We start from the raw sequence: 16197 nt of genomic DNA, 5'->3' as shown, positions 1-16197 counted from the left end.
TAGAGAACAAACGGCTCTCGTAGGCTATGACATGGTCTTCTTGCATCAAGACCGCACCCAGACTACGACCACAAGCATCACAATATACTTCAAATGACTCTTGCAAGTCCGGCAAAGTCAAAATAGGTCCCGTAGTCAATTTCTCTTTCAATGTCCGAAAGGCAGTCACCTCTGTGGGTCCCCACAAGAAAGGTACTCCTTTCTGAGTCAAGGTATGCAAAGGGGAAGCAACCTCTGCAAACTTTCGTATGAACTGCCTGTAATACGAACACAGTCCCAAGAAGCTTCTAACTTCATGGGCATTCCTCAAATCGGGCCAATCACGGATAGTCTCTATCTTGACGGGATCCATTTGCACTCCTGCTGTGCTGACACAATGTGTCCCAAAAAGTGTATCTCTGGTAAGAAAAATTCACTTTTCTTTGCATTAATCACTAACTTGTGATCTCGTAATGCCTGAAAGACCTGAAGCAGATGATCTCTATATTCTGCCTCATTCTTGGAGAAAACAATGATGTCGTCAAAGAAAGTGCCAACAAATAGCCTGTACTCTCGAAAAATCCTATCCATCATCCGGTTAAATGTCGCAAGAGCATTGGTTAAGCCAAAAGGCATCACCAAAAACTCAAATAACCCAAAAGTCGTCCGAAAAGCTGTCTTGTAGACGTCTCCCGGCGCTATCCTGATCTGATGATATCCACTCTTCAAGTCAATCCTGCTAAAGCATGAGGATCCCTGTAACCTGTCGAGTATATCATCGATCCTAGGAATCGGAAATCTGTTCTTGATGGTGACTTTGTTGAGAGCTCTATAATCAATGCACATTCTCCAAGATCCGTCTTTCTTCAAAACCAACAACATTGGAGAGCAATACGGTGAAGTACTAGGCTGGACAAGACCCTTTTCCAAGAGGTCATTCACTTGGTTCATAATCTCTTCATTCTGTGCTCGGCTCACACGATAGGGTGGCCGATTCGGTGGCGTGCTTCTGAGTATCAGATCAATGGTTTGATCTTGAGGCCCTCTGAAAAGCAATCGGCATGAGTGTGGGGAAAAATCTTGGCGTTCTTTTGATCAGGTCAAAAGATATTCAATCTTTATCCATCGTTCAGTTCTCTCCCAAAAGAATGAGTAAGAAACTAAAGTTCATCAAGTACAATCTCTAAGCCCTTCATTTATCAAAGTCGCTTTCTCGTCCCGGTAGTCAACCACGACGTAGTCCTTGTGGTACCAAGGGATCCTGAGTAGAACGTCACTCGCGTGCCCTGAACACCCTTGTCATTGCAAACGAAGTTTGCCAATGCTCGGTGTAATGGCAACATCCCATCCGGGTGTCAGTCGAACTACCTCCGCCTGTGGCGTCAGTCTGTCGGGCCTTGGCTCCTTCAAAAGAGCTTCCTGATCCTTCACTTTGCCCCAAAAGCGGCAAAGTTTGTACTTTCATTCATTAGATTCGATGCCGGTTCCACGCCATGTGGTATCAATTCTGTTTTTCTATCTGCCTTTTCTGCCACGTTCCTCAGTTGCTCTCGAACTCTCAGGCCTGTCATCGTCTTTATCATTTTGTTCTTTCTGTGCCTTTTTAGGGCACTTCGCGGAGATATGTCCATGTTCCCCACATCCAAAGCACTTCCCCTGTCTGATGAAGCGAGCTCTCTCCTCAAGAGTAAGCTTGGGTCGTGCATCCTTTTTCTCTGGGTTGCTCTTTTTTCTTTCTACTTTCATTCCCAGAAGTCTGTTTGGCTCGTTGTGTCATGGCCTCATCTGTGGGGTAGGTCAGACTGCCAGAGTGAATGGCAAAGCCCCGCTTCGCATGACTCATCAACTCCTGAATAGAAGCTGACTTCTGTCCCAAGCAGTGATCTCGGATATCTGTAGGTAGACCCAAGGTAAACCGCTCAATCTGTTCTCTGAACGAGATCTTCTTGAATGAAGAGGCGGGTAGAAAAAGAGCTCCACAATCTTTCACAATAAGCATTGATTGTATCTTTCTTGGTCGTCCGAAGATGGTTCCAAGCAGCTCGTATATCTCGTTCATATTCTTGCGTCAACGAAGAAGAAATAAAAAGCTTCTTAAATTTCAGCCATTTAACTGGCGCAGTCTTGTTTAAAAGAAGAGTGGACCACCAAGTACGAGCATTCCCCTTAAAGTAAGAGGTAGCTCTCCGAATCTTGGAGTGCTCTGAATAGCGTCCTCCCGCGAAAGCGATGTCAAACTACTGTATAAAAGACAAAGCCTTCGAAGCATCTGAGTATCGTGAAAAAGTATCAAACTTGATCGAGTGGCCACCTTCCTTAAACCATAGTAACAAGGAATAGCCGTCTACGTTCCCCGTTCCCATTATAGGTTCCCATTCCGAATCCCCGTTCCGTGTTTCAAACGTGAGTATCCATAACAGGGAATGGCATTTTGTGGCAGTTGCCGTTCCACGTTCCCCGTTCCGGTTTCCCGTTCCTGGTAACTATGCCTTAAACTCTCAAACTTTCTTGCTTTTATCTTCAAGAAAGTCATACTGGTTAGCTTTGTAAAAAAATTCTTCTTGTTCCCATAAAAGTTTCCGTCATCGGAATCTGAGCTGTCTGTAGACGAGTCCTCAGTAGAACTGTCAGTCTCTGGGCGAGATTTAACCTTCTTTGCCTTTCTCTTGCCCTTTCCGAAGCGTTGCTTCTTGCTTCGCTTTTTACATTTTCTGTCTTCTTCGCTCGAATCCGAGGAGCTAGAAGAACTGTTAGAAGAAGAAGAAGAAGAAGAACTGGGTACTCCTTCAAATCGAAGACGCTTCTTCTGTTTCTTTGCCTTGTCAAAAGTCGACTGACGACCCAAATAACCTGGAAAGTCAGTGCTTTTCTTTTGCTTTTAGCCATGCTTTTTGGCTTTCTTCTGTGCGTCAAAAAGTTGAGCAATCCGTGCATCAACCGCCTCTTCTAGTTCCTTCTCTAAATATTTTTTGGGATCAGAAGGTGTCTTGAAAGTAGATTTCGGGGGTGGTATAGTGGTTTTCTGCCACTGTGCATGCACTTCCTGAAAAGAAGTCTCGCTAATATATTTTGCCAATTTCGGATCCTTGGCAAAACTGAGCATCATCTTTGTTGCATCGCCGATCAATTGACGACGCTTCATCTCTCTTTGCTCCGCTTGCGTAGGCCGAGGCGGGCCATACTCTCTGTCTGAATCTTCATTGTGATCCCAACCCGCATCTCCAGATGTAGAGGGAGTCGACTGATCCTTGCGTGAAGCCATAGGTGCCGCGGAAAAAAAATTGGGGATCGGATTTCCCGTAGAAGAGAAATCGGCCGTGCTCTGATACCACTGTAACAGACTTGGACACTCCAAGTCAAGAATCAACCGCGACAGCACCAAATAACCACTTCAAAACAATTCACAGATCACAATAGATTTGCACTGGCCCGGCGGAGTTCCGTGCCTACAGATATTGGCCCCAAAGACTGGCGCCCCTTTCGGTATTTCTTTTTATATTAATCAGATCAAAGTACAAGAGAGTGGCTAGGGTTTCACTCTCAGACTCTGCGTCCAGATGCTCTGAGAAGTGAGGCCCTCACCACTAATTTAAAGGTTACAAGGGATGCCCAAAAGCAGAGCCCCAAAAGCTTCAAATCAAAAGCAACTGCTCTCTCTCTCTCTCTTAGAGAGTCTTTTTTTTTTTTTTTAAAGCAAGTTCTCTCTTTCTCACAGCGTAATCTCCAAAAAGCAAGATTCGCGTCGCTCATCATAAATTTTTATTTTATTTTTAAAAAAAAATTAGTCTCTGCGATTTCTAGAAATTAGGGTTTTTGGGAAAAATTAGGGTTTGCAGGAATTTTTAGGGTTTCTGGTAGAAATTAGGGTTTTTGTTGTCTGCCACGTCATCACTTTGTGACATCATGCTGAAATTTCACCTTTTTATGGTCATGCTTTGAGGCACAATTTTTTTGAAGCAGCCTTGCCTCATTAAAAACAACATCCCGGCTGCGAACAACCCTTTTGAGATGAGGTAACCAAATTCTGTAACCCATTTCGCCTTCTTCACCATATCCCATGAAGAGGCCTTTAATGGACTTCGCATCTAGTTTACTCCTCAACTCAGGTCTAACATGCACAAAAGCTTCGCAACCAAAAATTCGTAAGTGATCATATGAAGCAGGCTTGCCAGACCAAACCTCTTCAGGGATGTCACCTTTCAAAGACATGTGAGGGGATCGATTGCATATATGCACTGCAGTTTTCAAAGCTTCTCCCCAAAATCCATGAGAGAGATTAGCTGTGGACAGCATGCATCTCACACTCTCACAAAGTGTCTTATTGAATCTTGCAGCCACACCATTAGAAGAGGGGCTGTATGGAAAAGTAAGCTCCCTCTTAATGCCCAAATTTTCACAAAACTTGTTAAATTCAACACTTGTGTACTCCCCCCCATTGTCTGTAAGCAAGCATTTTAGCTTTCTACCTGTTTGGGTGGTCACAAATGCATGAAATCTCTTAAACGCAGTAAAGGCTTCATCCTTAGACTTAAGCAAATAAACCCAAATTTTCCTAGAATGATCATCAACAAAGGAGACAAAATAACATGCACCACCCATAGACTTAGTAGGCATGCTACATACATCGAAATGTACAAGATCAAGCACACAAGATTTACGAGAGACACCAGAGTAATAAGAACGCTTTACTTGCTTGCCATATTGACATTCATTACAAAAGTCAAGCTTTGTGCCTTTAGCATCAAGCTTGTTCAAAGTACAAAGCTTAGAAAGGCCCTTTTGGCTCATATGGCCAAGTCTCTTGTGCCACAACTCCATGTGAGAGTTAATTTCAGCCAATGCATTATTAAACTTGCCCAACACGGCCTTTCCATGCATGCAGTAAAGTGTCCCTTTCTTTGTGCCCTTTACAATCAACCTTGAGCCTTTAGTCATTTTCCATGACCCTCTCTCAAACAAGATGCTGTAACCATGCATATCCATCTGACCAACAGAAAGCAGACTCTTCTTGATTCCCGGCACATTTCGAACATCATGCAAGACAAGCTCATTTGTGCCATCTATGGAGAGATGCACAGTGCCAATACCCTCAATGGAACATGCATGATTGTTTCCAAGGTATACATGGCCACGCTTGCTCGCATCAAAAGTAGAGAAACACTCCTTGATAGGAGTCACATGAAAGAAGCACCTGAATCAACAATCCAAGTCTGGGACAATGCATCATTGACAGTCAACAAAGCATCAATAAGATCACAAAGTGACACACAAGATGTCCTCTACATCTGACAGCTCCTCAATCGCGACACTAGAAGCCACATTGGCCTTCTCTTTGTCCTTTGAGTTATCCTGTGCATCTGCCTTGACTTCCTTCTTCTCTTTCTTTTTGTCTCCACCATTCTTTTTCCTTTCTAACTCAGCTTTATAGTACCTGCAATCGGGTTTCTTGTGACCTTTCCTGCCACATAGATAGCAAGTCACATCATCCTTGTCTTTGCTTGCATTTCCCCTTTCTTTACTCTTACTCTTACTCCTTTGTTCATAAGCATTCTTCTTTTCTGTCCTGCCTCTAACCATGTTGGCAGAGCTGCCTCCCTCTCCACTTGCTTTCCTCCTGATTTCTTCATTCAAGATAGAACCCCTAACACCATCAAAGGTCAAATTGGGGTTATTGGACAACGAAACCACCAAAGTTTCCCATGACTCAGGTAAGGTCATAAGCAAGAAGATAGCTTTCAGCTTATCATCAAAAGGGGGCAATCCAGAATCCTGTAACTACGACAAAGTACCTGCGAATAATGACAAGTGCTCTGCCACGCTCTTGGACTCATCTAGTTGCATGTCAACAAGTTTTCGCATCAAGTGCACCTGGTTGACAGGCGTTGTATTTTCATACATTCCCTTCAACTTCTCCCACACATCAAAAGCAGTCGTGAGACCTTTCACATCAATGACGGTCTCATCGGTCATGGCCATTTTAATGTATGTAACGGCCTTCCTGTTCATGCTAACCCATGCTTCATCCGTCATATTCTGTGGCTTCACCTGTTCAAGTGCCCCTTCGCAATCCTTAAGGAATAGGATTCCTTGAATCCTGTCTTTCCAAGGATCAAAACCTGTACCATCAAACCTCCTAATCTCGAAAAGGTTCTTCACATCCGAAGAAGATGAGGCCATAGTTGCACGAAATAAGGAAGATAATACGCTGAATTTTTGGGCAAAATGCGCAAAAATCGGAGTATAGCCTCACAGAGATGTGCACTACAGCTCCAAATGGTCACAGGAGCAATTTGGGCAAAATAGAACGATTTGGGCACAAAATTCAATTTCTGAAATTTATGCGCAGGAAATTTCAGCGAGCGAATTTGTGCTTGAAAACAACAAATTTAGTTGTTTTTAGCCTCAGAAGATATACATAAGGCTAATACACAGCCTGCCTTTAGAAGCATGTAAGCACAAAAGCCCCAATTTGTAGCATCAAAATTGCATGAAATTGAGCCACAAATGGTCATACATCGACAAAATTTGTCAAATGTGCGTAGATTGAATCAATTTGCACTTTCTCGAATATAATCGTACCATAAAAACACTTGCAAAAACCTGCGTAAATCTGAAATTTGCTTAAAACACCTGTTTTAGGGCTTGTTTTTCGGCAATTTCAGGGTTTTCGGGTAGCGGGGACTTAGCAAAAGTATTCCCACACCTTAATACATCATTTGCAAAACCTGTATTTTGTTGTCATAACCTGTAATTTCCTGTTTTTGACCTAATTTCAGCCTGTTTTAGGTCAATTTTGGTTGCCAGGAGCTCTCTAGTGTCCGAGGACGAGTCCTTTAGCGACGAAATTGCAAAATCTCGCGTGAAAGTTGACCTTCTTGGCTGAAATTCAGCATTTGCAGGTTTGGGGACAAACCCTAATCGGGCTCTGACACCAGTTGATGAGCGCGCGGCGGTGTGTGCAAGTGAAAGAGCACGCGAGGAAGTGCAGTGTGTGCAGAGAAGGGAGGCGAAGGGCAGCAGTAGAGAAAGCCCTAGCAGAAGAAGAGAGGGCACGCTATCTTACAGGGAATAAGTGAGTAAGTTGACTAAAACTCACTTACCCTTTTATTGTATAAGGACCAATTTAATAAGTTAGTGGCCAAGTTCAATGTGAACTTGGCCAAAGGTTAGTAACCTTTAAAATGTACATTAAAGGGGGCCATTTGGGCCTTTAACCCAACAAAGAACAAGGAGCAGAAGAGGCTTACCAACTTGCAAAGTTTTGCCGAGTGGCCTATTTTCAAAGATGAGTTCCCACCAACTTACAGGATCCCGTCCGATGGGGCCCAGGGGACCTAAAGCCATTAAAATAAGGCGGGACCCACACACACACACACACACAAGGACTTGGGTGAAGCCTCATGACATGGCACGCCAATACGGAATTCCGAATTTTGCGTTGACTTACTGACGTGGCAACTTGTATGGATTTCCGCGTTTCATGTTGACTCTGCTAACGTGGCAGCATGTACGAATTTCCATGATTTACGTTAGCTGCTTTTTTGTCACGTGACACGTCCAACCCTATGTGTCCGTGGACAAGCTATAGCATAACAGGGTTCAGTTAGTCCAGTCAGTTTAGATTAGCAGTGATCTGGCACTTTTGTGAGTCTATTTGTAGACCGTGCATGCCCAATCACTGAGTGTAGATACATATCCTCTGGTTGCACACAGCATGATCATCAGTATTCCCTTCAGAATGCATCAGATTCAGTCAAGGGAATTTTCCAGTGCATTTAGCCTATTTTTCCTATTTTTGGTATTTTCACTTATTATTTTTAAGTGACTTTCCAACAAAAGTAGGTAGGGCAATTTTGCTAAGTTTATATATAAGCAAACCCAAGTTAGCACAATAGGGCAGATGAACAACGAGCACAGCAGGCTTTTCCAAGCAACAGGTACTCCCTCCCTCTCTCAACAAGACCTCCCCAAGCCATCCCTTGGTGAGCCATCCCCATCATTGCATAGCGCCATAACTCTTCCCCGCTTGGCGTTTTCCCCACCTGTAGCCATCGCCAGCAAGTCAGCCCATTGGCGTTTTTACAACCTTGCAGCAGCCCCACTTCAGCGTTTTACTAACGCTAGCCAACCTGCAAGAGGTAGCGTTTTTCAGCCATGAAAACGCAGCCTAAGCCCTGCAGCCAGACAGCGTTTTCAGCCATAAAAAGCAGTCCCAGACCTGCTACAGATTAGCGTTTTCAGCATTCGACAACAGCCACAAAAAACGCAGATTTTCAGCATTCAAACGCAGACTCAGCAGCAGATAAAAGCGCAGCAGATTCAGCCTAGTCGGTTGCAGATACACCCCCAATTTCAGCCTCGAAAACGCAGCCAAAACAGTCATTTTCAGCCACCGAAACAGTCCCGAAATTCAGCAGATAGCAGACCACAGATTTCAGCCCTAAGTCGTCGTCATCATCACTGTCGTCGTCATCGGCATAGTCCACTTGCATCAGTCCATTGCATACGCATTGTACCACTTTGTGCAATCAAAAGTAGACCACTCTCGCCGAAAAGAGTGGGGCCTTCGGAGGAGGGTTTTACAACGTCTCTGGTGTCGTTCTCCCTTCTCTCTATCTCTTAGTCTCATACACTTGCACGCACAATGTCCATTCACTTTGTTGTGATCATAGCACTCTCCATAAAGACGAAGGCTCTCCCCTTCCCTAAGAACTAAAAGGAACCTTGAGCAAATATAGATCACTAATCTTGAGAAAAATACAACATTCATTCCGCTGCACCTTACATTGGTATCAGAGCTTTGGAAGTGTTCTGTATTACTCAAGGAAAGAACCACAAGAACCACAAGATTTTTTTTGCTTGTTGCGGTCGCACAAACCCAAGTTTACTTGGGCGTGTCGATTCCTAATCGTGTTTTGTTGAAGAGTGACAAGAATCCCAAGAAAGAAAGGCTTGTCTAGCCTCCCCTTGTGTCTCTTTTCACTAATTGAGAGCGGACCGTGCACTTAGCGGCCGGCCAATCGACGTGAGGTGGGAAAAAGCAACCTTGGTGTGAGCGCAAGGCCGCCAAGGGGTGCGCCCGCGGAAAAGAGTAGAACTCGGGTGAAGAGAAGATCCTTCTCAAACGTGGTTTGCAAGCGAAAGAAAACCTCAAGAACCAAGACCCTCAAGAACCCAAGTTCCTCGTGAACTTAAGAACCAACGATTCTAGTGCATGGTCGTCACCCGAAGCGGAATGGATACTTCGCATACAGGTGATGAGCATGAGAGAGGCGACGAAGGATTCTCCCCACTAGGAGATTTTTCCAACCCTCCCCCTTCGCCATCCACACCACGAGTTGTTCTAACTCGTATGGAGATGATGGTCAAGTCAATGATGGACATGATGCTCGCACAACAAGAAGCGACTTGCGTCACTTTAGAAGCGAATCGCGTTGCGTTGACACAACAAGAAACCAATCGCCTTGCTTTTGAACGCGAGCACGATGAACGAAATGAACGAAAAGTAGAAAGGGAGGCCAAGCGTGAAGCTCAAAGGGAGCTACGCACTCAAGAATTTATTTCCCAAGTGCTAGCCTCGAAGATCGAACCACCCAAAGATCGTGGGAGTTCCTCAAGTGGTGCAAGCCACGATGCGGATTCCAACAACCCAGTCACAGAGAAGTTGACTTTCAGTAAGTATGACCGTAAAATGGATACTACGGTTATTCATTCTTGGTTGCACCAATTTAATGCTTATTTTGCGACAACTCAGAAGACAGGAAATAGAAAAGTTTTGACGACAGCAATGTACCTTGCCGGTGATGCCATCAATTGGTACCACGCATGGCAAGAGGCTGTCACGTGACGCATCCCAACCCTATGTGTCCGTGGACAAGCTACACCACAGCAGGGTTCAGTCAGTTCAGTCAAGTCTAGATTAGCAGTGATCTGGCACTTTTGTGAGTCTATTCGTAGACCGTGCATGCCCAGTCACTTAGCATAGATGCATATCCTCCGCTTGCACACAGCATGATCATCGGAATTCCCATCAGAATCCATTAGCATCAGTTAGGGGAATTTTTCAGTGCATTTAGCCTATTTTCCTATTTTTGGTTATTTTCACTTATTATTTTTAAGTGACTTTCCAACAAAAGTAGGTAGGGCAATTTTGCTAAGTTAATATATAAGCAAACCCAAGTTAGCACTTTCTGGCAGAAGAGGCAGTAGGAGCTTCCCGCTCAACACGCAACTTCTCAGCAGTACCCCCCAGCACACCCAGCGTTTTTGGAGTTCATCCTCGCCGGGCCAGATCCCCACCATTGGCGTTTTCCCTCTTACCAGTCATCGCCATCATCAGCCCATCCTGGCGTTCGTTTCCCCTTCAAGCAACCTCCAAAGCTAGCGTTTTTGGGATTGCAAAGCATCAGCCAGTTCATCGTTTTTTATCAGCATTTCAGCCAAATTACTGACGCTAGCCATGCATGAAATTCAGCGTTCTCCTTCAGCAAATTCAGCAACAACTAACGCTAGCATCTGCTGCCTATTGCTGCCACTTTTAGCAAGGAAAAACACATGCCATTCTAGCGTTTTTCTCAGCCTTCAATAATAGCAGGAAACGCAGCCCAAGATGTACAGCAGGTCAGCGTTTTCCTTAGCATGACACCCGACCAAGCCGATCATTTTCAGCCATAAGCACAATACGAAAACAGTCATTTTCAGCCACGAAAACAGTCCACGAAATTCAGCCAAGGAAGATCACAGATTCAGCCATCAAGTCGTCGGCGTCGTCGGCGTAGTCCCATTGCATCAGTCCATTGCATTCGCATTGTACACCTTTGTGCAATCAAAGTAGACCACTCTCGCCGACGAGAGTGGGGCCTTCAGAGGAGGGTTTTACAAACTCTCGGGTGTCGTATCTCTTCTCTCTCCTTCTCTCAGTCTCATTCACTTGCACGCACAATATCCACTTGTCACAAAGTGATGACGTGGCGGACAGCAGAAACCCTTATTTCTGCCAGAAACCCTAAAGATCTTGCAAACCCTAATTTCTGCCAAAAACCCTAATTTCCGGAAATCGCGGAGGCGGATTTTTATTTTTATTTTTATTTTAAATTTGGAAAATGATGAGCGACGCGAATTTCGCTTTTTCTCTACTTAAATGAGAAAGAGAGAGAGAATGCTTTTGCTTTCATGTTTTGACTCTCTGTGAGAGAGAGAGAGAGAGAGAGAGAGAGAGAGAGAGAGAGAGAGAGAGAGAGAGAGAGAGAGAACTGATGCTTTTGATTTTAAAAGCTTTTGGGGCTCTGCTTTTGGGCATCCCTTGTAACCTTTAAATTAGTGGTGAGGGCCTCACTTCTCAGAGCATCTGGACGCAGAGTCTCAGAGTGAAACCCTAACCGCTCTCTTGTGCTTTGATGATTGATTAATATAAAAAGAAATACCAAAAGGGGCGCCAGTCTTTGGGGCCAATATCTCTAGGCACAGAACTCCGCCGGGCCAGTGCAAATCTATTGTGATCTATGAATTGTTTTGAAGTGGTTATTTGGTGCTGTCGCCTTGATTCTTGACTTGGAGTGTCCAAGTCTGTTACAGTGGTATCAGAGCACGGCCGATTTCTCTTCTACGGGAAATCCGATCCCCGAATTTTTTTTCCGCGGCACCTATGGCTTCAGGCAATGATCAGTCGACTCCCTCTGCATCTGGAGATGCGGGCTGGGATCACAACGAAGATTCAGGCTGAGAGTATGGCCCGCCTTGGCCTACTTAGGCGGAGCGGCGAGAGATAGAGCGTCGCCAGTTGATCGGCGATGCAACAAAGATGATGCTCAATTTTGCCAAGGACCCGAAGATGGCAAAATATATGAACCAGACCTCTTTGGAAGAGGTACAGATGGAGTGGCAGAGAACCACAACACCACTCCCGAAACCCGCTCTCAAGAAACCTTCTGCCTCCAAGAAATATACGGAGAAGGAACTGGAGAACGTGGTTGATGCACGGATTGCTCAGCTTTTCGACGTGCAAAAGAAAGGCAAAAAGCACGGCAAAAAGCAGAACAAAGGTACTGACTTTCCGGGATATTTGGGTCGTCAGTCAATATTCGACAAAGCAAAGAAACTGAAGAAGCGCGTCAAGTTTGAAGGCCTACCCAGTTCATTCTTCTTCTTCTGACAGTTCTTCTAGCTCTTCAGACTCGAGCGAAGAAGACAGGAAAAGCAAAAAGCGAAGCAAGAAACAACGCTTCGGAAAGGGCAAGAAAAAGGCAAGGAAATCTAGGTCTCGCCCAGTGAGTGACACTTCTACAGAGGACTCGTCTACGGACAGTTCAGACTCTGACAACGGAAACTTTTATGCAAACAAGAGGAATTTTTACAAAGCCAACCAGTATGACTTTCTCGAAGATAAAAGCAAGAAAGTCCGAGAGTTTAAGGAAGGGGCCACTTGATCAAGTTTGATACTTTTTCAGGATACTCGGATGCTTCGAAGGCTGTGTCTTTTATACAGCAGGTTGACATCGCTTTCGCGGGAGGACGCTATTCAGAGCACTCCAAGATTCGGAGAGCTGCCTCTTACTTTAAGGGGAATGCTCGCACTTGGTGGTCCACGCTTCTATTAAGCAAGATTGTGCCAGTTACATGGCTGAAATTCAAGAGGCTTTTTATTTCTTCTTGGTTGACTCAAGAGTTTGAGCGAGATATACGAGTTGCTTGGAACCATCTCCGGATGACCAAGAGCGATACAGTGAATTCTTACTGTGAAAGATTCTGGAGCTCTTTTCTACCCGCCTCTTCATTCAAGAAGATCTCGTTCAGAGAACAGATTGAGCAGTTTACCTTGGGTCTACCTACAGAGATCCGAGATCACTGCTTGGAACAGAAGTCAGCTTCTATTCAGGAGTTGATGAGTCATGCGAAGCGGGGCTTTGCCATTCACTCTGGCAGTCTGACCTACCCCACAGATGAGGCCATGACACAACGAGCCGAACAGACTTCTGGGAATGAAAGTAGAAAGAAAAAGAGCAACCCAGAGAAAACAGGATGCACGACCCAAGCTTACTCCTGAGGAGAGAGCTCGCTTCATCAGAGAGGGGAAGTGCTTTGGATGCGGGAAACAGGGACATATCTCCGCGAAGTGCCTTTATAAGGCACAGAAAGAACAGAATGATAAAGAACGACGACAGGCCTGAGAGTTTGAGAGCAGCTGAGGAGCGTGGCAGAAAAGGCAGATAGAAAAGCAGAATTGGTACCACATGGCGTGGGACTTGCACCGAATCAAATGAATGAAAGTACAAACTTTGCCGCTTTTAGGGCAAAGTAAAGGATCAGGAAGCTCTTTTGAAGGAGCCAAGGCCAACTTCTTTTCACTTGGAATTGGCGGCTCGATTTGGAATTACGCCCGACAGACGGACGCCACAGACAGACGGAATTACGCCAAACAGACTTCTCGGAATGAAAGTAGAATGAAAAAGAGCAACCCAGAGAAAAAAAAAAGGATGCACGACCCAAGCTTACTCTTGCGGAGAGAGCTCGCTTCATCAGAGAGGGGAAGTGCTTTGGATGCGGGGAACACGGACATATCTCCGCGAAGTGCCCTAATAAGGCATAGAAAGAACAGAATAATAAAGACGACAACAGGCCTGAGCGTTTGAGAGCAACTGAGGAATGTGGCAGAAAAGGCAGATAGAAAAGCAGAACTGGTACCACATGGCGTGGGACCTGCACCGAATCTAATGAATGAAAGTACAAACTTTGCCGCTTTCGGGGCAAAGTGAAGGATCGGGAAGCTCTTTTGAAGGAGCCAAGGCCAACTTCTTTTCACTTGGAATTGGCAGCTCGGTTTGGAACTACGCCCGACAGACTAACGCCACAGGCAGGGGTAGTTCGACTGGCACCCGGATGGGATGTTGCCATTACACCGAGCATTGGCAAACTTCGTTTGCAATGACAAGGGTGTTCAGGGCACGTGAGTGACGTTCTACTCGGGATCCCTTGGTACCACAAGAACTACGCCGTGGTTGACTACCGGGCCGAGAAAGCGACTTTGATAAATGAAGGGCTTAGAGATTGTACTTGATGAACTTCAGTTTTCTTACTCATTCTTTTGGGAGAACTGAACGATGGATAAAAGTTGAATATGTTTTGACCTGAAGAAAAGAACGCCAAGATTTTTTTTCTCCACACTCATGTCGATTGCTTTTGAGAGGGCCTGAAGATCATACCATTGATCTGATATCTGGAAGCACGCCACCGAATCGGCCACCTTATCGTGTGAGCCGAGTACAGAATGAAAAGATTATGAACTCAGTGAAAGACCTCTTGGAAAAGGGTCTTGTCCAGCCTAGTACTTCACCGTATTGCTCTCCAGTGTTGTTGGTTTTGAAGAAAGACGGATCTTGGAGAATGTGCATCGATTATAGCACTCTCAACGAAATCACCATCAAGAACAGATTTCCGAGTCCTAGGATCGATGATATACTCGACAGGTTACAGGGATCCTCGTGCTTTCGCAGGATTGACTTGAAGAGTGGATATCATCAGATCAGAATAGCACCGGGAGACGTCTACAAGACAGCTTTTCGGACGACTTTTGGGTTATTTGAGTTTTTGGTGATGCCTTTTGGCTTAACCAATGCTCTTGCGACATTTAACCGGATGATGGATAGGATTTTTCGAGAGTACAGGCTATTTGTTGGCACTTTCTTTGACGACATCATTGTTTTCTCCAAGAATGAGGCAGAACACAGAGATCATCTGCTTCAAGTCTTTCAAGCATTACGATATCACACGTTAGTGATTAATGCAAAGAAAAGTGAATTTTTCCTACCAAAGATACACTTTTTGGGACACATTGTGTCAGCACAGCAGGAGTGCAAATGGACCCGGCCAAGATAGAGACTATCCATGATTGGCCCGATTTGAGGAATGTCCATGAAGTTAGAAGCTTCTTGGGACTGTGTTCGTACTACAAGCAGTTCATACGAAAGTTTGCAGAGGTTGCTTCCGCTTTGCATACCTTGACACAGAAAGGAGTACCTTTTTCGTGGGGACCCACAGAGGTGACTGCCTTTCGGACATTGAAAGAGAAATTGACTACGAGACCTATTTTGACTTTGCCGAACTTACAGAAGTCATTTGAAGTATATTGTGATGCTTGTGGTCGTAATCTGGGTACGGTCTTGATGCAAGAAGGCCATGTCATAGCTTACGAGAGCCGTTTGTTCTCTAGGCCGGAGATGACAGCACAGATTTATGAGAAAGAGCTTTTGGCGGTTATCCATGCTCTTACTCAGTGGTGGCATTACCTACTCGGAGCGGATTTTACTGTCTTTACAGACCAGCAGAGTTTGCGCTACTTCTTGTCACAGAAGCAGCTTTGTGAAAAGCAGATGCGATGGGCGAACATCTTGTGACAGTTCCACTTCCAGATTGTCCATGCACAAGGACAGAATAATGTGGTGGCAGATGCTTTGTCTCGGAAACCGTTGGTTCTGGCTATTTCCGCGATACATCATAGGAGCTTCGAGGATATGGTCGATCAATATGCCACAGATACAAATTTTGCAGATATTTTCACACGGATACGGGATGGGGAGACAATAGTTGGATACTCCCTTCGGGAAGGCTACTTGATGAAAAAGACTATGTTGTGCGTTACACAGCCGTTGAGGGAAAAGATTATGACTGATTGCCACTGTCCACCTTTTACGGGTCACCGCGGCATTGCTACCACCATGAAAGGGGTAGAGAGAGATTTCTTTTGGCGGAGACTGAAGAAGGATGTGGAAGAGTTTGTGCGCAGTTGCTTGGTATGCCAGAAGGTCAAGTTTGACAGGCATAAGGCACAGAGATTGTTACAGCCTTTACCCATATCCACCCGCCCTTGGGAAAATATTGAAATGGATTTCATTTTTTGATCTCCCGAGAATACAGAATGATCACGATGATTTTCCGATTGCATGGCACGCCTGATACGATTGTCTCTGACAGAGACCCCAGATTTATGAGTTTGTTTTGGAAGGCAATTTGGGAGAACATTGGCACGCGGTTGCAGTTCTTGTCATCGTTCCACTTGCAGACTGACGGGCAATCTGAGATTGGCAATTCAGTGATTTTAGATTTATTGAAGTCTTGTATCTCGCATCAGAAGACTCAATGGGAAAAGAACTTACCTTTGGTGGAATTTGCCTACAATAACACGATACACTCATCGACGGGGAAGACGCCATGTGAGATTGTTGA

The 16197-nt window shown here is 45.0% G+C and overlaps 1 protein-coding gene across 1 annotated transcript in view; it reads right to left on the bottom strand.

Moving 5' to 3' along the window:
- ATO (splicing factor-like protein) overlaps positions 1-16197 on the bottom strand; it is a 53434-nt gene that overhangs the window by 16858 nt on the left and 20379 nt on the right. The gene's annotated exons all lie outside the window — the stretch shown is intronic.

The sequence above is a fragment of the Adiantum capillus-veneris genome, chromosome 8 (genome assembly GCF_014529385.1).
Source record: "Adiantum capillus-veneris isolate H3 chromosome 8, ASM1452938v2, whole genome shotgun sequence".
NCBI classification, from domain to species: Eukaryota; Viridiplantae; Streptophyta; class Polypodiopsida; order Polypodiales; family Pteridaceae; genus Adiantum; species Adiantum capillus-veneris.
Note: the sequence above shows the minus strand (reverse complement) of the source record. Positions and strands in the feature narration are given on the sequence as shown.